General features: G+C 40.5%; 1 long non-coding RNA gene across 3 annotated transcripts in view; it reads right to left on the bottom strand.

Annotated features, from left to right (window-relative positions):
- LOC141425055 (uncharacterized) overlaps positions 1 to 19,365 on the bottom strand; it is a 63,594-nt gene that overhangs the window by 6,951 nt on the left and 37,278 nt on the right. For 2 of the 3 annotated variants that reach the window (XR_012450162.1, XR_012450159.1), the window contains exons 2-3: positions 2,106 to 2,232; positions 50 to 140 (exon numbers count right to left, since the gene is read on the bottom strand). This is a non-coding gene — a long non-coding RNA (uncharacterized lncRNA). Of the gene's footprint in view, positions 1 to 49; positions 141 to 2,105; positions 2,233 to 17,157; positions 17,293 to 19,365 lie in introns of all 3 variants that reach the window. The other variant, XR_012450163.1, reaches the window with a different exon arrangement.

Genomic DNA, 19,365 nt, shown 5'->3' on the forward strand with positions numbered 1-19,365 from the left:
GCTTTGGCTATAACTATAGTTCTCAAGCTGTTATCCCAATGACACTTACTTTTTGGCATTTCCAGGGTAGCCGTCTTTACCACTGACTCAATCTGGTGGCCTGAAACAAGTTTTTCCATCACGGTTAGCGCTTTAGGCCTCTGAAAAAGTAAGAAGGGGACCTTTTTTTTTTTTAACCTTTAGATTTTCATCTTTTAATTTTTTTTTCTAGCTACAGAATGTTCTGTTTTATGTAATACGCATTAGTATGTCACATCAATCAGAAAAAAATGTCTTTGTCTAATTTTCTAAGTTGGGTGGTTTATATCTCCATATCCAGAAAAGTCATTGGTCAGAACAAGCAAGTATTAAGATATTGGGAGCTCTGAGGTTGTTCAGTGGTGGAGTGCTTCCCTAGCATATGGGAGGTCCTGGATTCTATACCCAGCACTCAAAACAAAGCAGATTATCAGTATGTTGTCATGGGATCCAGTAACATGGACCACACAGAGGGGAGGAGAGCCACTGCTCTTGGAGGTATCTGCTGATGTCTCAGATAAGATCAGTCCTCTTGGTTGGCTTTTGAACTGCTTGCCACCTTTTGGCTTCATTTGAACACCACCCTGCAGCTGGGGTGAGTAGAAAGCCCAGTGAATAGGGATTTGCAACACTACTCTTCTTATCTGAGGATTGCTATTGTACTTTTATCTCAAACCCTAAATGAAGGGAGGCATATAATTTAAATTCTCTTCTCTGTAAGACAGGCTGTGTTTCTCATTCCATTACCTACTCATTAAGTAGTTATGAAGTTAAGGAAAAGTCAACACAATCTGGGATGAATTCATAATAATCCTTTGCACTTGTAGAAACACTTTCCCAGTAGAAAATACTTTATGTGATTTTATTTTATTCTCATGGTATTTCTGAAGTAAGTAGGGCAAGTATTGCCCTCCTTTAGAGAGGAGAAACCAAGACTTGCATAGGGCAAGGGTAACCCAATGGGAAGATGATAGGTAGGCTAGATAGCCAGATTATCTCATGTTTAGCTAAGGCTTTTGTTTTCTTTTTATTTTACACAGGAGTTTGCTTTATTTTCACTTTACATTCCTGTGGGTTCCACTGTGTCCCCTTAAAAGATATGTTCAAAAGATAGGTATCAGGGATTCCCATAATACCTATGAATATGACCCTTTTTGGAAATAGGGTCTTTGCAGATATAATTAAATTAGAATGGGCTAATACTTGATTAGGGTGTGTCCTAATCCAATAACTAATATCCATCTAAGAAAAGAAACATTTAGACACATATAGAGGAAAATGCCACATGTAGCCAGAGACTGACTATGCAGGCCAAACAAGAAACATCAAGGATTGCTGGAAATTTCCCACAGCTAGAAGAAAAATGTGGAGGATTCTTTTTTGGAGTCTCCAGAAGGAACCAACCTTGATTTTTGACTTCTAGCCTCCATAACTGTGTAAGAATAAATTTCTGTTGTTTTTAGTCACCAGTTGGTGACAATTTGTTACAGAGGCCCTAGGGAACAAATATATACTCTATCCGTTTTGATTTCTTTTCTGTAAATAGCTCATTGAGAGTGGGTGAATGCTTTGGCAGGCTCTCAATAATGAGACCTGGCTTTGAGTTGCTGTTTTTTAAGGATTATGTAGCACAATCACTAGAGTAAATATCTTTATCTGTAAATTGGACACCTCTAGAGTAAACCCCAGGATCCCTGACACTCAACTGGTTTGAACTGGGCTTGGCTGATCTCCCACCCACCCACCCCCAATGGGAGCTCTGTGTGCAGGGCCAGGACCCTAACTGGAATGTGGCCCAAGGGTTTTTTAGCATTTCTGCCCTGAGAACTGATTTTTTCTCTTTCCCATTTTAGCTTTCACATGCAATCATAATTTTAAAGTTGAGCTGACTCTTGACTAAAGAGGTCAGCCTTGGCCTCCTGTTTTTAGAGGTTTTGTGAACAGAAATAAACCACACGGGGAGAAGGGCTAGGGCCTCAGTTTTCCTTTCCAATGTAGCTGAGTTGGTAGAACTGGGAGGATCTTACTAAATGTCCTGAATATGTGTTAGACCTGCAAAGGTTTAGTCAAAAAGACTCAAAATGTACCTTGGCATCTCCTGAAATTCCTAGAACCACCTGTCTTCTTCCTTCACTCTCTTTCCTACTAAGGCTAAGAGAGCCACAAACTGCTCTATTGGCCTTTATGTCAAAGGAGTCCAGCTTCTCAAATACCCTGGAGAGAGAAAACAAAATAAAATGTGTTACAGTTCCCACTGATTGCCTGATTATTATCAGCCTACCATTCAGGTTCCCATTAGCACTTACAGGGAAATTTTAAATTCTTCCTCTGAAGAAGTTTAGTCTGGAAATAAATAGACAATAGACAGATAGGAAAAAGAACACACACACTTTCTCGTTCCTAAGTGTGAGAGCCACATACATACTCAGTATGAAAATCCAAAGGGGGCAAACAGTCTATTGGAGATTGTGGAAGAGGGGGTGGGTACAGTGAGCAAGGGTTGTCTGCTTAATGTGGATGACATCTTCCTATAACTGCCACCTAATGGTAACAGGAATCTCTGTCCAGACCAGATGTTAGAACCTTAGTCTCTTCTTCCTGTGAGGATCTTTCCTTCTGCAGAAAGTGCAGACACAAAAGGCAGTGCCTGCCTCTGCTGTTTACTGATGTAAATACAAGTAACTTTCTTTTCCCAAAAGATTAGATTTTCAGAGCCATTCCAGCATCTGAGGTCTGCAGTTTCTCTGAATAACCAACTTGAAATATGCCAAAGAAATATTTTGGGGATATTTTGGTCTCCCTCAAACCCAATCCTGTTTTCACCAAAGAATGTGCTTAATCTCATGGCTAACGTACATTATCAATGCTTTGCTATTTAAGAGATTGGGTGATTAGCTATCTAAATTTCCTAAAATGCCTGAGGATTGAATCACTTCATTTGATATGAGGTAAATGGGTAGAGTGTAAAGCAATGAGATAGAACTGATAAGTCACATAGGAAAACCTGTCCTATTTCATCGTTTTCCTCTCGCCCCCTTCCCTGTGGTTTTTCCCTTTGCCTGGATGCCCTTTCCATCTTTCTTAACTAGGTTATATTTATTCTTCCTTCAGGATTGAAGTCTTGTATCACCTCTCCTTGGGGAACCTCCCCCAGTTCTGCTGCCTCCCTTCCTTCTCACTATTCCTCAGTATAAATCTCTGCACTTTCAACTCTGAGCGTTCATGCACCATGTGCAATGGTTGGTGCATGTGTCCATCTCCCCACTAGCCTGAGCCCCCTGCATGGCCTCTCTGTGCACCCTCAGAGCCTGGCACTGTGTCTGGCACAGAGCTCAAGTTTTAGGAATATTTGTGGAAGGGAGGGAAGGACGGAAGAAGAGAGAAAGGAAGGAGGAAAAAGAGGAATGGAAGAAAAAAAGGAGTTGGGAAGAGGAGCTGAGGAGCTTTGGTGACAAATGTGCTAGCAGAGGATGAGAACCAAAGGGGATGACAAGAGTCATGACCTTGGCAGAACTTTCTGGAAAGATGCTAGGGCATTAGCCAAGGAGAATAGTCTCCAGACAGAAAATGGATTAGAGAACAATGACCGACCCTACTGTGTTGCTTATATGTAGCTGTTTCTGTTCCTCCTTTTCTCTTCTCCTCCTTCCCCACAACAAATATTTGCTGAGAGTCTACTGCATGAACAACTGGAGTGGGCTAGAGAAGGAGAGAGGGAGTGATTACAAAAATAAGAAAACCCATGAAAGGTAAAGTCCAACTTAGAGTTCCCAAATGCAGATGACAGAACAGAGAAAGAATTCAACTACTATTAACAAGCTTAAAACTCTAAACCTGGAAAAACAAACCCTCTACTGCTTAGTACATATTTGTTGAATGGCAAAGTAAGGGTCCATCATATACTAGCCTTCATCAGGCACTGTGGAGGACCCTGAAGTTGAGGCTACTAATTCTGCCACACTTACCATGTAGTTTCTTACAACCCCAAGTTCCAAGGTCTTGTTGGTTTAGCTTGGATAGAACAACTTCTGATTACCCACCATTTGAACCCTGAAAGGACACATCTGCCTTATGCAAATGTGAGGGAGGATGCAGGAAGAAAAGAGAGAAGTGTGGATCTCAGAGACTCTAACACTTTTGAGACTTGCTCTGCTCCTCCAAGCCACCCTCTGAATTCAGTACATAAAGCATAAAAGTTAAAACTGCCTCCTGATGTGCCATCAGAGACATTTAGTCATTAGATCCAGCTAACCGCCTCCAGCTGAGCAACTTTTCTAGGCACACGTGATAATTTATAGTATTTATGCTCAGTAGGGCATTTATATGGATGAGTTTGCCTTGTGTCCGCTGAACCTTCCTCTCTCATTATCCTCATGTCATAATTTTAGAAGTTTAAACAGATTGCTCTATACTACTTAAAAGAATTTCATGGTTGGTAGTCTTCCTTTACCCCAAGTGAAAAGGATAAACGTGAGTAAACATGGCGATAAGTAGCCTGGAGGGAAGTACTGGGCAGCAAGTCACTTCAATGTAACTGGAGCCTGAGATTCTTGGAGTGGGAGGGAAAGTGGGCTGAGGCCCAGTTGTGAAAGGCCTCGGAAGTCCTATTCTCTCTTGCGCTTGGCACAAGGGAGTCAGCAAGTGTTCGAAAGGAGGGAAGGCTTGAGTCCATGTTGGTGTTTTTACCAATATGGCTTTTTTGCTTTTTGCTCTGGCTGCTGGGGGTTGTGGACTGGAAAGAAGGCAAGTTGGAACCATGGATGAGAAACCATGTGGGCCTGAACAGAGGTGGTGGCAGACAGATGGGGGTGGGGATTTTCAGAAAAAACACAACAGACTGTCCTCTGTGGTCCTGTTCAATGAGCCGAATCTTTATTTCGGCTTTCCAGTATCTCAGAGGCAAGGAGTTGTTTGCTCTGTAAATGGAATACAGCACACCCTACACAGGCAGCTACAGAAAGATAACATGCAGGGCCACAGAGTTTGCAGCACTGACCAGGCACCTTAGCGGTGTAGGTCATCTCCCTCCTGCCATTACGACTCTCCTTTCAATCTGAGGGTCAGTGTAACACTGTGTGTCAGTGGAAGGGACAGGGTAGTAGAGGGTAGTATGTAGTCATTTATGGAGTGCCAAGGGGCCCACCAGCTCTTCAAGACTCAGGGTTTCCTACCAGGATTTATTTTTTGGAATAGCCAACAAAATTCCATAAGAATGGCTTAATTTAGTAGAAACTTAATCTCATTCATGTCTCCCATGTAAATTTTCTTTCTTGACACAATTTTCTTTGCCATCTACTATTATCAGTAAAGGTCTGGATTGCCCAACAGATTCACTGAAAAAGATATAGGCACTCACATGTTTTCTAGTCCTCTTCCATTTACATCAGAAATTCTGCATAACATTTTCCATAAGTGAACAAGAAAACCACTTCCTAGGGCTTTTTTGCACCTCCCCCCCTTTTTAAACAACAGACCTTCCTTTTGGATTTACATCAGCATTTAGCTAACTTCCTGAACATTTCACTCATTTCCTGAACTTATTCTGAGGAAGGGAAAACATCCTCCTTCAGAAACAAATGCAAATAATCGCAGAGATTATTTTTATTAAATAAATAGTGTAAACGCAATGGAATTTCCTGTAAGATGTATATTTACCACGGATACTTCCACAAAGATCTATTTGTTATGCTCCTGTAGGATCCATAGTATTTGGAGGTAGGTAGTCTGAAGAATTATAACTATTTTGTGACTCAGGAGGTATGTTAATCAAGAGGTAAGTCATGAGCAGCTACAGTGTTTCATCTTGTTTAAAAAATATGTGTGTGTATGTATGTATGTATGTATGTAATTTTATGAGAAATCTGACCACAGAAATAGGGACATTTAGGTCAGCATGTTTTGAAGCTATGTTTCTTTTAAAACAGGATTTTTATGACACCTAGTGGTGAATGGAGGCAGAACAGCTTTAGGGCAGAATACTGACTTAAATGCAGTGTCCCAGAAATTAGGCTTTGCTTGGGAGTAAAAATAAGCCTAGAAATCAGAGCATAAAATGCAGTGACATGAAAATATTTCCTTTATGTTTTCCTGGCAATTTTCTCTTTTCTTAATGTTTTCTTCTCAGGCCTCCTAGGGATAAACTGGCTCAAATTTAAGAGTGAATGGAAAATGGGAATTGTTGCAAAGGAAACACATGAATATATCAAGAGAACAGTTTTGAGAAGGCCTCTTCTCAGTTAGCTATCTCTTAGTGGAGAGGATAGTCGTTTGCTGGTGAGTATCTCATTGACATCTTAGAGACGTTCTGAATGCTTTTCAAGGGCCTTCTTACATTCTCTAGAGTTTGACAGTGGCTGGTTTTTAAAGAGAGAGGTGATAGGAATCTCAGAGAGGCTGTCTCCTCTCCACCTCTACTCCCACTTCTTCCCAGCAGAGGGCCATCTAGGATAAATGGATATTTGGCTGCCTTGTAGGTCCAGGAAAGTGCTTTCTAGTACATCGCATGGACTGACACTCTTCCTTAAGTCCAATGCCCTTGGTATGGTATCCAAGACCCCATGATCTGGCTCTTCCCCTCTCTCCCAGCCTCACTCTGCCTGCGTTCTAGCTCACCCCAACTCCTCCAGTTCCTCCTGCCCTCCTGCTTTTCCTCCTTTTCTGCCATTGTACATGCTGGTCTCCTCAGCTAAAGGACCTTTCCCTCCATGTCCCTTCTACTCACTCTCCAAATCTCTGTGTAGGTGTTCTGTCCTCAGAGAGCTTCTCATGGTCTGGCCAGGCACAGTTGATAGTGCCCTTCCTTAGGTTACCTCCAAACCCAGTTCAAACATCTACAATTGCATAGGTCATATTGCATTATATTGGTTTTGTGTGTTCCTCTCCTAGATGTCTGAGCATCTCAAGGACAAGAACCATTCTTCAGTCCAACACCATGGGGTTGCACAAATGTTTACTGGCATCTTGGCACCGACTGTTTGTGATATTACATTGTTCCACTTAGCTACAGTGTTTTGATAGTTGCAAATTATCAGTGGGGCAACTAGTTCAAGGGTAGAGTTGACAATCAGCTCTTTACAAATGTGCATAATTTATTGTTCTAAATGACATTTCACCTCCTGAGAAATAAGCTCTAAGTTTCTGTCTGGTTTTAAAACTGTAGAATTCTAATTTAAGGAAGCCTTGATCTAAAATAAGGTTTTAAAAAATCTGTAATTGTTACGGGAGTGTACAATTGTTTAGAAAAATATTTCACATGCGTGTGTCTTTTTGTCTGGGGAGATGGCCTATCCCTTTCATAGAAGGGGCCTGAGGTCTCAGAAAATTAAACACTGCTGACTGAGAATCATTGGCCAAAATGATGATCTTTAGTCAATCTCTGCTAGGCTATAGGAGTTGGCATCTTGCATGTTATGTGAAAGAGGTTTATACTCCAGCACATCTGCAGATTTCCTCCTGACCCTCCTTAGGATATACCTTCAAGTCCTGGTTTGCCATCTCTTCTCAAGCTGGTCACCTTTAGAAGGAAGACCCAGTCTCAAAAACAAAATAAAACCAAGAGGTTAGGGGGATGCATAGCTAAAAGGGTAGACCACTTGCCTAGCATGCCCAAGGCCCTAAATTCAATCCCCAGCATTGGAGAGAGAGAGAGAGAGAAAGAGAGAGAGAGAGAGAGAGAGAGAGAGAGAGAGAGAGACTTTTGTTCTGAGACTTTTGGACCTCCTCAGGTTTAAGTGCAAGGGACACCATCAGAACTCCCATCAGCTAAAGATTATGTACCTTTCCCCAGATGTCACTTTACCTGTGATGACACTAATATTCCTTAGGGTAGGTGCCAGGGCTACTCTGAGAACCCACTACAGAGCCCACATGAAACAGATCACTGAATTCTACTGCTGTGGCCTGACCTGCAAATTGCCATGTTGCTTTTCTTGTTTGATGGGAGATGGCATTTTCAAAGTGAAGTGTGACTGGCAGAACCTGGTAGTCACTGAGGGCCCCTTGCTTAGAAAGCCCTATGCTGTGCTTAATGCGCCACTCTTACAGTATTGAAATTCTAAATAATTTATTTTTGGTGTTACTGGGGTTTGTACTCAAAGCTTCATGCTTGCTATGCAGAGCTCTACCACTTGAGCCACTTCCCCAGTCCTTTTTGCTCTGATTATTTTTGAGAGTCTTGCTTTCTACCCAGGCTAGCCTGGACCTTATTTTAGGCTTCCTGTCTTGCTGGGATGATAGGAGCATACCACCATGGCTGACTTTTTTCTGTTGAGTTGGGGTTTCATAAACGTTTTTGCCTGGGCTGGCCTGGAACTTCGGTCTTTCCAATCTCAGCCTCCCAAGTAACTAGGATTACAGGCATGAGCCACCAGTACCTGACTTCTAAATAATTTTTGAAATTTCACATCTGTTCCTGCAAATTGTTTTGCTGACCCTGAGTGGCTACAAGCACCTAAACCCACACCATGCAGTGGAAGGAGCATGAACTTTGGAGTTGACAGTTGCAGGTTCAAGTCCAAGTTCTACAACTTCAGAGCTGTGTGAACTTGGGTAGGTTACTTAACCTCGAAAGCCTCCATAACTAATGCTCAGTACAGACTGCTCGATTTGGATAAAGAAATCTGAACAATAGCTAGACAAGACAAGGCCTGTTAAATCATATGCAGGCTTCTCTGTCTATTAATGTGGTTTAGAATGATATGATAGGAGAATTGTATACGAGAAGAATATTGATTGCATTTCAGATAACGCAATTTGCAGTTAATAAGATGGTTGGACTGATCCAAGGAAATATTTGTTTTCTTCAATAATGTTAGACAGAAGCATACATTTTAATAAATTCTTCATGAGAAAAAAAAAGCCTCCATGTTCTTATATCAAAAATGGTGACCATAGTATCTAGTTTTTATAGGTGTCAGGGCAATTGAACAGTATATGATATAGTAATTAGTAATAGTTGAGAATGACAATAGTGATTTGAAAATAATTAGTAAAGAAAGAACAAAATGCATTAGTGTGAAAAGTAGATCAAAACAAAAAAGCCAAAGAAGTAGACTTTAAAGTCTGGGAAGAATTGTAAGGATAAGCTTCTAACCAGAGTTGTTTCTACCTCTGTTCTTTTACATAATGTTTTTTACAAAATATTGCATTGTTTTCTCTTATGTTACATCTTTTCTCTCCATTAAGCTTTGAGACACCCTAAGACCAGGTACTGTGTCTATCCTTTAATTTTTTTTTTCAGTTCTTAGCATAAGGCCTGTTGCAAAGTAAATGCTTAACAAGCGTTTGTTAAAAGAATAAACTAGTTCACTATTTCAGTTGAGGAAGCTGAAGCCTAGAGAATTGAGGTGACTTAAGCTTACAAAGTTTGGCTTGGGCAAAGCCAAGCCTTGGAGTCCCTTCTGGTTTTGTTTGTTTGTTTGTTTGTTTGTTTGTTTTAAAGGATTAGTTTTTGCTGGGGTGGACATGTGGACCCACTCTTGGAAGCTATTAAATATAATCAATGTCTCTTGCTGAATTACAATGTTTAGATTATCTGGGAAATTTTTGAGTCTTTTTATATTTTATATGTTAAATACTTGTTTCAAGTAAAAGACCAGAAGAGAAGAATGGCCATTGGATATAGACTTTACTTGTGACTGTCCCAGCAACCTTCTGGGAAAAGCAATCCATCAGATCACCTTTGCTGAGCACACAATCCTGGGACAGCTGAGGCTCCCCTTTCTCCTTCCCCAAATCCTCCCATTCATGAGATTATCTGCAGTGATACTGATGTCCTGCATGTGATTGATTACCTACCACTATCTTGGGGACCTGGGAGTGACCTTTAGCATGCATTTGTAAGGAACCAGCTTGGAAAGAAAAACAAAAACTTGAAGGCATCCTCTAGTTGGCCTGAGATAAGGGGCCTCAGAGCCTTTTTTCATTAGCCTGGCAAAACAATCCAAACAATAAAAAATCCATAAAAAAAATTCTGCTTCCAGGAGCTTAACAGATATTTCTCATTTCAGCCACTCAGTCACATGATACTTTCCCTATGTAAGACGAGGAAATTTTTTTTCCAGTGAGAGGAGAAGGGAGGAAAGAAGAGAAGGAAAGGAGATTAACAGAGAAAAGGAGGAGGGAGGAATGAAGGGGGAGAAGTAGAATGCAGAAAAAATCTTAAGAAAAGAAAACAAAGACACAGAGAGAGTCTAAAGTTTACCTGAATAGTCCCAGGAACTAAATCAAATAATTAGAAGGAAACAATCCAAGTTATCTTGTTAAGCTCAATTGGTGCAGTAATAATTCTGAAGCAGCAGTGGGGTACTGTAAAATGACAACAATTTGAGTTTTGGCTTTGATAGTAATTTTCCTTGTGAACATGAATGTGTCTTTTCAAGTTCCAGGCCTCAGTTTGCCCATCCAGAAATGGGGGAAATAAATGAAATGAGACATATGAAAGTAATTTGAAAAATAGAGTGTGACATAAGCAAACACAGTCTCGAATTTACACTCAAGCTGGATCTATTCCACTTAAATCAAAACAGCTTTTGACACGCCTCCTGTTCTCCTTCTCATGGGCTCAGGGAAGTTTTCTACCTCATGTTTTTAAAATAAATAAATACATCCATAATCCAGTGATCTTGTTACATCATTAGGTTCAGGTAGACTCATTACAAATCATGGATACAATGCCTAAATCAAAACATAAAGAGGAAAAAAACATGTGGCTTATACACCATTGTCTAGCAAATTTAGTAGAATGGGTAGGGCAGATCTGAATTAGAAGAAGAGCCGTTCAGATACCAGTTCCCCAGTGATGTGCAATGTAACCTAGGGCAAGCGCCTTAGCCTTGCTGTACCTCATGCTTTCTCCTTTGCCTGTGAACACACCTCCCATGTTGCTACCACAGGGCAAGTGCTCAGCTCTGCTCCTGGCATCTGTTAGAGCCTCTGCTGTGTTGAGTATCCTCAGTCCTAGATTGCAGTAGCTACGAAATGTGCGGGACTTTCTTGTCTCCCTTTCTCTTACCCTGTTCACACTCCCATCACTTGGGTGTCTTTCCATTGCTACCAAAGAAGAGTCTTGGATTGGAGTGTCTGAGACACTTTTCTGAGAGCATTGCCTCAGAAAATGAAATCACTGTTTTATGATCATTGTACATCTTGGAGGCCAGCAATGAAAACAGACTCTAGATGACTTAAATTTATTATAGAGCAGAAAGAATTAAGTTTAGAGATGGGTAGAAATTAGGGAAGAATCAGTGGGTCAGACCAAAGGAACAACACAGTGGTAACTTGGGAGGAGGAGTTTGATCAGCATGCCAGCTCTGGTGCTTTCAAAAAGGTGGTTTTTAGCTGCCTTCATGAAAACCACCAACACCCCCATCTTCTTTTATTGCTCCCTTAAGTGTTCAAAAGCATCGACCTGGTGGGCTGAACTCAAGTCTGTTGCCTGTACTTAGATTGGGATAGAGCTAGGAGTGTGTGTTTTTGTCCACTGTTTTGTGGAAGGTGGTTCCTACCTCACACCAAGAGAAACCACAACAGATACCAAACCCTAGAAAGACATTGGATGACAGGCACCAGAGAAGGAAAATAGGATGGACATTCACTGCAGTTCATTGAAGAATCTCCAAAAATCACAGACTCTAAGACCCTGCCTGGTGTAAAGATGTCTTCTCTTCATGGACAGGAAGTCAAGTACAGTGCCAGGGCATTTAGTGTCCCTTGGTGTGGATAGGGAGGACCCAGCTGTGTCTGCTCATTCAAAGTAGTTTTGAGAAAGCAAAATAAACATTAAATCAAAACAAATAGATTTGTAAACATTGAAAAATGTTTGGAAAAAGAGCTGAGTTGAGTGAAACTGAGTGATCAGCTATTCAGATGGCTTTTGCCTGATTTTCACACTGCTGTTTCTCCAAACATGTCTGCACTTAGAGGCAGACTCACAGCCCACGTGTATTTCCCACACACTTTTAGCTCCCAGCCAACTCTCCTGAACCCTGGGTGGCCTCATGTCACTGATCTTTATGGTCCCTGCCTCAGGAACTGACAGTCTGCTTCCTTTTTGCTGTATCCTTCAAGTTCTAATTATTGAAAAAAAATAAATTCAAGACTGAAACCCAGCAACTGAATGCATTTTTTGTTTTGGAAAGCCCAATTTTCAGCAGAAAAGTACCCCACAGCAAAAGCAGCTCCTGCCCTCTTTCCCTCCTTTGCCCCAAGGTCAAGTATTCTGATGAATCTCAGCAGTCATTGGATCTATTTCCTGCCAAAATGTAGCAAACCAACAAGAAGATCATGATTAATCATGCCCAAGTCCTTCATTGCAAACAAGCAAGACTGAGGAGCAATTTTGGAGATCACTGTCACCTCTAAAACTTGAGATGGGCTAAGTTAGACTAAGTCTACACTTCTGCACAGAGCTTCACAGTGTGCATAAAGCCCAAAAGTTTGTGTGGAGTTTTATTGCCCCTTCTACACATTATTTTATTTGATCCCCATAATCACTTGTCTCTGAATTGTTGATATCATCTCCTATCTTTCTCAGTGTCTACTCTTTTTAAAAAATTGACAGGCAATGTAAAGCTCAAGTCTAGTTTTCACTTCGATGGGTTTTGACAATTTATACCATGTAAATTAACTGCCACATACAAGATATAAATTATTCCCATTGTCCCAGATCCTTCCTTGATTTTTCATTGTAGTCAATGTTCTTTCCTTCCAGGCAACTGCTTTTTGACTTCTATTACTATAGATTATTTTTGTATATATGGATTTCATTCATATCAATGGACTCATGCATTATATACCTATCTGTGCCTGTTTATTTTTTGTGGATTTAAGAATCACTCATGTTGTGTAAATAAAGAGTTCTTTTTCTTTTTTTGCTCAGTAGTATCCCCTGGTATAAATCCATTGCCAGTTGCTTATCAGTCTATACTTATTTATCTATTGGTAGTAGAGGGTTTTGAACTCAGGGCCTTGTGCTTGTTAAGCAGGCATCCTACCATTTGAGCCATACCCTCAGCCATCAATCTCTCTTTAGATAGAAATTTGGCAGGTTGTTTTTCAGCGTAAATTTTGCTTCTATGAATGTGGCTGCTATAAAATTTTGTACAAATATTTTGTGAACATATGTTTTCATTTAACTTGGATAAATACCTAAGAATGAAATTGCTAGGTCATAGGGTATGAGTATGTTTAACTTTATAAGAAACTGCCAAACAGTTCTCCAAAGTGGTTTGTCAGATACATGAGTTGTCAGCATCCACTGTTGCTTCCTCCAGTCATTCCTTCTCATAGGCTCCAGAGCAATCTATTCTAAACATAACCTTGATCCCCTCCTTCTTCTGCTTCGACTCCATCCAGGGCTTCCCACTGCATTCCTCTAGGATGAAGTCCAGACAGTTTTAAAATAACCTGTGCTGTTTGGCCTCTCACTGTGCCATTAGCTGCTACTTCTCCTATCTCCCGGCGTGCCTCATTTTTTGTATTTCAGTCACCCTGGATTTGCTTCTGCTCCTTTAATGGGAAGCTCTTTTCCTAGAACGTGTGTGAGGCATTTCATCCTGGTCAACCTGTTGCCCCTTTGCTATTTATTCTTCAATTTAAAAGTTGCTTCCACTGAACAATGAACAGACACCTAAATAACGATGGACAGAAATATAAAACACGTCATGCTGAGGGGAGGGCACTAGTGAGAAGGGGAGGGTAAATGAGGAAAGTAAAGGTAGTGAATATGGATGATGCACTTTCTATACAAGTATGAATGTGGAGCATTGAAACCTGTTGAAGTTACAACAAGAAGGGAACTAGGGTAGAAAGGAATATGATGGAGGGATGAACCAATACATATATACATGGAAAGTCACAATGAACCCCCCCTATATAACTATCATAAACTAACAGAAATGTCTTTTTAGAAAAACAAAGGACAAGAAGGTAAAACAGATTCTGTCCAGAGGTGAGTATAAGTGGGAGGGAGAGCATAAGGAAAGGGTCAAATATGATAGAAGTATTTTGAATTCATGAATGAAAATAGAACAATGAAAGCTGTTGTAGTTGTTCTAAGAAAGAGGGAGGAAGGAGAAAGATAGAGGGGGTGAATCTAATTAAGCACTTATGTAAATGTCACAATATATACCCCTGTACAATGATTAATATGATAAAAAGAAATATTTAAAAATTGCTTCTGCTGGGCCATCCCTCAGGCTTTGCAGACTAAGTTCCCATTTCCCACTTCAGAAGGACCCTGGGCTACTTCTTCCTAACAGTCGTTAAAATGTTATCATTTAAAAAATTTTGTTTATTTATTTCAATTTTTAAATAGGTTATATATTCATGTGGTTCAAAAATTCTCAAAGGTATTCTGTCAAAACTTTTATTATACTCTTAGTCTCATTATTTGCCTTGTTTCCCACCCCATAATACAAAACAAAAAAAAAAAAGGAACATTTTCTTTTCTGTACTGGGATTTGAACTCAGGGCTTCACACATGCAAGGCAGATACTCTACCATTTGAGCCAAAGTTCCAGCCCTTTTTGATCTGGTGGCTTGGAGATAGGATCTCACATTTTGTCCAAGTCTGAACTACAATCCTTATATTTTATGCTTCCCACCTGCTGTAGCAGGCGTGTGCCACCACATCCAGCTTCTTTCTATTGAGATGGGCTCTTGCAAACTTTTTTTGTCTGGCCTGGCCTCGACCACAATCCTCCAGGTCTCAGTCTACCCAGTAGCTAGGATTACAGGCAAAAGCCACCAATGCCTGGTTGGAACCTCTTGATAGTAAGGCTTTTTCTTTCCAGAGATTTTATAATGCCTATGCAAGATTTTATAGCTGTGCTCCCACACAGTATATACATACACATATGCTATATTGTTACTATTATCTAGTATATTAATTTTTTTGGCAGTACTAGGGTTTGAACTTCTGGCTTCACACTTGCTGGGCAGAACCTATTGTGGTTCTATTGCTCGAACCACATCTCTAGTCCTTTTTGCTCTAGTTATTTTGGAGATGGGATCTCACTTTTTGCCCAGGCCAGGCTGGGCCCCGCTCTTCCTATTATGCTTCCCGCTGTCATTGGGATGATAGGCATGAGCCATAAACTCAGCTGTTGGTTGAGATGGGGTCTCACAAAATATTTTGTCCAGGCTAGCCTAGAACTGTCATCCTTCTGATTTTAGCCTTCTCTGTAGCTTGGAATGACAGAAGCATGCCACTGTGCACAGCTATTGGTTGACATGGGGTTGAATCACTTCATATTTCCCACTTGAAATGTGTAAGTATATATTTCCCCTTTGCCTCCCCATGTGTTTTACAGAATGTTTGGGTGTTTGGCAAACATACAATATTATCTCAACGTAGCTAGTTTTTGGGTTTTGTGGGTTTTTTTAAATTAAAGTCCATCCTTTTTTGTTTTGTTTTGTTTTGGCAGTACTGGGGTTTGAATTTGGGGCCTTATAGTTGCTAGGCAGGTTCTCTACCACTTGAGATACTTTGCCAGTCCTTTTTTGTATTGGATATTTTTGGGGAAGGCTCTTGCTTTTTGCCCAGACTGGTCCCAAACTGCTATCCTCCTGATCTCTGCCTCCTGATTAGTTAGGATTACAGGTGTGTGTCATTAGCACCTAGCTTCCATTCTTTATTTTGTACAAAAATAAACTATATAATCTGTGAAGTACATTATTTTCATATTATTGTAGAGTGATAAGAACAGAAGTAGGAATGACTGCTACCAGTTCCAAGGGTATCACATATGCTTTAGAGAAAGGTCATTGCTACTTAACCTTTTTATTAATTAATTTGTGTTTCATTGCTATTTGGATTTTTAAAACTACCATGTGGAACAGGGAGCAACTACAATATCTCCCTGTTCTGATTTTCTATAATTTTATTAAATCATCACTGGGAAGCTCAGTGGTTGTGATGTCACATAATTAAGCTATAGACAGGTAAGGGTGGTAAAACCTGCCATCTGAATCCAATAAAATACCTTTTATTGTCTTTTTCTCCTGTTTCTGAGGAAGGAGAGTTCTACTTATATCCCTCACTGGCTAGCAATAGGCTTGACTTCTCACAAGTAAGTTCTTTTTGGTTATAGTTGCAAAAAAAGTTACTAAATTCTTGAAGGTTTGGCATCTCTGAAAAGAAATGAATGAGGAGAATGAACTGGTCTAGATTTGCCTTGATGCACCACAGTTTACCCTTGGAGTTAATTGATATGCTAACATTGAAATAGCCAGGTCTGTGTTGGTCAGCAAGATCAGTCAGTTCATTGGGATCCTACTCCCAAACGGTCATGCCACATTTGCATGGAGACCTACCTGTAGTGATGGCCTCAGCTCCATCAGCTGTGGTTATCCTCTTTGATCTAAATGCCTATCAGAAATATAGCAGCCACTTCTTGGTAAAAGTGTACCATGAAGTCTAGCTCACTAATCTCTAACTGCCTGACAGAATTTTTGCACTATTGCTCAGTCCAACCTCAAGACCATCGATTTCAACAACACAGAAGGAACTCAAAGATACAAGGTGATTGCTTTGCCCCAGCCACACTAAACTGCTCCAGACCATTCAGAAGTGGCTGCAGTTTTCCTGGCATTCTCTTAGCTATCCCATCTTCTAGGAAATATTTATGCCAGAGACCTGATGTACTGGCAAACTCCTTAAGAATACACTTCATCTCCAAGGAAGTGATGGAAGAGAAGAGTTAATTATATTGTCTGGTACTGAGGGTTGGGAGAAGGGAAGAAAAGTGACATCAAAGAAGAAGATGAATTTGGGTCCCCCTCTTCCTCTGAGAGGGTTCCCAGAGATCTTCACGAGAATCTTCAGATTCCAACTAGTGCCACCACTTCCATTTCCTGAAAACCCTCAGCCTCAGAGTAAGTTTCATTGCATATTTCTCACAGTAGAAGCTGAGCCTCTGGTAGGAATTGTTATATTTTTTAAGTGCTTGGCATGTGTTAAATATCCAATATATCTATTGATGTAATAATAGAGTATGTGTATTGCATATTAATGCACAATATGATATAGACTATGTATATGTCTTATGCATTAACATATAATAATCATGTACATTATATATCAATATATATACATTTATTAAGTGAATGAAAAAAACAAATAATGATCAAAGAGCTTACAGTTAAATCTGTGTGATCTGAGGACCTGGAGGTTGGAAGTACAGACTTTCTGGCTCCATGTACAGCAGACTTGATATGAGTCTCTACAGCTCCACACTTTGTAGGTAATCCAGAAGGAGAAAGGAAAAGGTGTCACTAAAATGGGAAGGCAAAATCTTAGCTCTGCCTTATAATCAGTATTATTGTGGAAATAATTTATAATGCCAGGCATTCTATTCAATCCTAATGAAGAATGTCTAGCACAAGACAGACTTATGAGGCCTCATAACTGTTAGAAGGACATAGCCTTAAGCTCAATCAGACCTAGGTATGAGTTCCAGCTCTGATATTATCTATGATGATATCTTCTCCCTAAGATGCAATTTAGTCACTGGTGAAGAGAGAGACAACACTTCCTGAGAACAGAAGCCTTTATTCAAACTCCTTAGTACTGGTAACTAACGATCCTTTATTAAGACTCCAAGTCAGTCACACTTACTTCAATTATTTTTGTGAGGTTTAAATAGAAAATGAATGTAGTGATTCCGCATGGTGGGCTCAACACAGACTCAGTTTTATTTTTCATCTTTTCATGTTAGGGGGGATGGGGAGGAGCTATGACCTTCAGTTACTCAACTCATTTCTTGTCTGAACATGACACTAAACAAACCCTAAACTTCTACTTGAAGGTCAAACAGCCATAAAAAGTAGTGTATTTGCTATCTAAATATTGTTGAAGACATGTCTATCACAGACTGAGAAGACAGTGTTGGTTAGAAGCTAGAGGCAGACATACTTGTATAGTAATCCAGGGTCCAACTCCTACTAGCTGGAAAGTCTTACAAAAGTCTTCACCTCTGTGAGTCTAGTTTTTCCAACTAGAAAAACCTACTTTGAGTAAGTTGCTATAAACACTAACCCTACTCCTGGCACACAGTGAGTGTTCAGCAAATGATGGGTGTTACTATAATGCTCTCAGGGCCCCCAAGAAGAGTCAGAGGGACTCTCCTTTCTGAGGATGAGACCTACATGCCTGGGTAATGATTTGATTTCCTTTTGCCTTGATTGCCAGGGAATTTGGAATCAAATTTAAAATGTACTCATGGCAACCCTGTTAGCATTAAGGTTAGTATATTTATGAAACTTTCCCCTGCCTTTTGGTTTTCTACTTTCTGAAGTTTGTCAGCCAAGGAGAAGAAGCTTGTCAATCTGACCAGACTTAGCCACGTGTGTATGTGTGTTCACACTCGTGCACACACGTATACACACACCTCACACAAGCTTCAGTTAGGAGATTATTTTTCCAGGCAATTCTCACTTGGGTAATTCCTTGCCAAGAGAAAATGTAAATCACTTTTCAATCCAGCGTCCATGGGCTTTACAAGCTAGTCCAAGAGAAATTTAATCCGAGTCTATATAACAGAAACCAGGCAGCCAGCCAGCAAACTTTTGTTTTGTGTTTGTAGAGAAATGCAACATGCTCCTTGTCAAATCATGTCCATGGTGAGCAAGCACAGCACCCTGGGCTTAAGCCTGTGTCTGGGAAAGGAGCAAGTTAGCTTGGAGGGATGTGCTAAAGGAGGGCCCTTGCAGGGTCAGCTCCCCCGGGGAACTTAAGGACTTTAGAAATTCTGAGAATGAAACTCTGAGCCTCAGTACCCAGGATGTTGGTTCTCAAAGTGTCATGGATCAGAAGCTGCCACGGGTGGGATGGAGTGGGGATGCAGGAGGAGAGAGGGAAGCCGTGGAGAGGATCTTGGGCCAGATCACACAGGGAAGGAGGCTTGAACCTTTCCCAGGGACTGTGAGGAGGCCTTGGACAGTTTTTTAAAATGGTATTGTGTTTCTTACCCTTCAACTGGACATTGATTGAACTAGGAGCTTTTGTTTTCTCATGTAATCACCCATAACGACACTTGGAGTTAAGTTTTAGTACTTTTCTTTTCCACTTGAGTAAAGTGTAATTCAGAGAGTAATTAAATTGCCTAGCATTGCATGGCTAAGCAGAGCCAAGATTTGAACTCACGTCCAAGAGCCTTCAAGCCAAGTCATTGCATTTTCCAGTTTGGCTCTGAGATAAGGGCAGTATGTTATTTATTCATTTTTGCTTTTCTTACCCTTCACTCCCCAGTCCCAGCTCTCCAAAATTTAGTAGAGTTTGGTGGGTTGAAAAAGCCAAACATGACCTCACTATTTTTTTTCCTCCAGCAGATCCTGGAATGGGCAGTA

This window comes from Castor canadensis, chromosome 1 (genome assembly GCF_047511655.1).
Source record: "Castor canadensis chromosome 1, mCasCan1.hap1v2, whole genome shotgun sequence".
In the NCBI taxonomy this organism is placed as follows: Eukaryota; Metazoa; Chordata; class Mammalia; order Rodentia; family Castoridae; genus Castor; species Castor canadensis.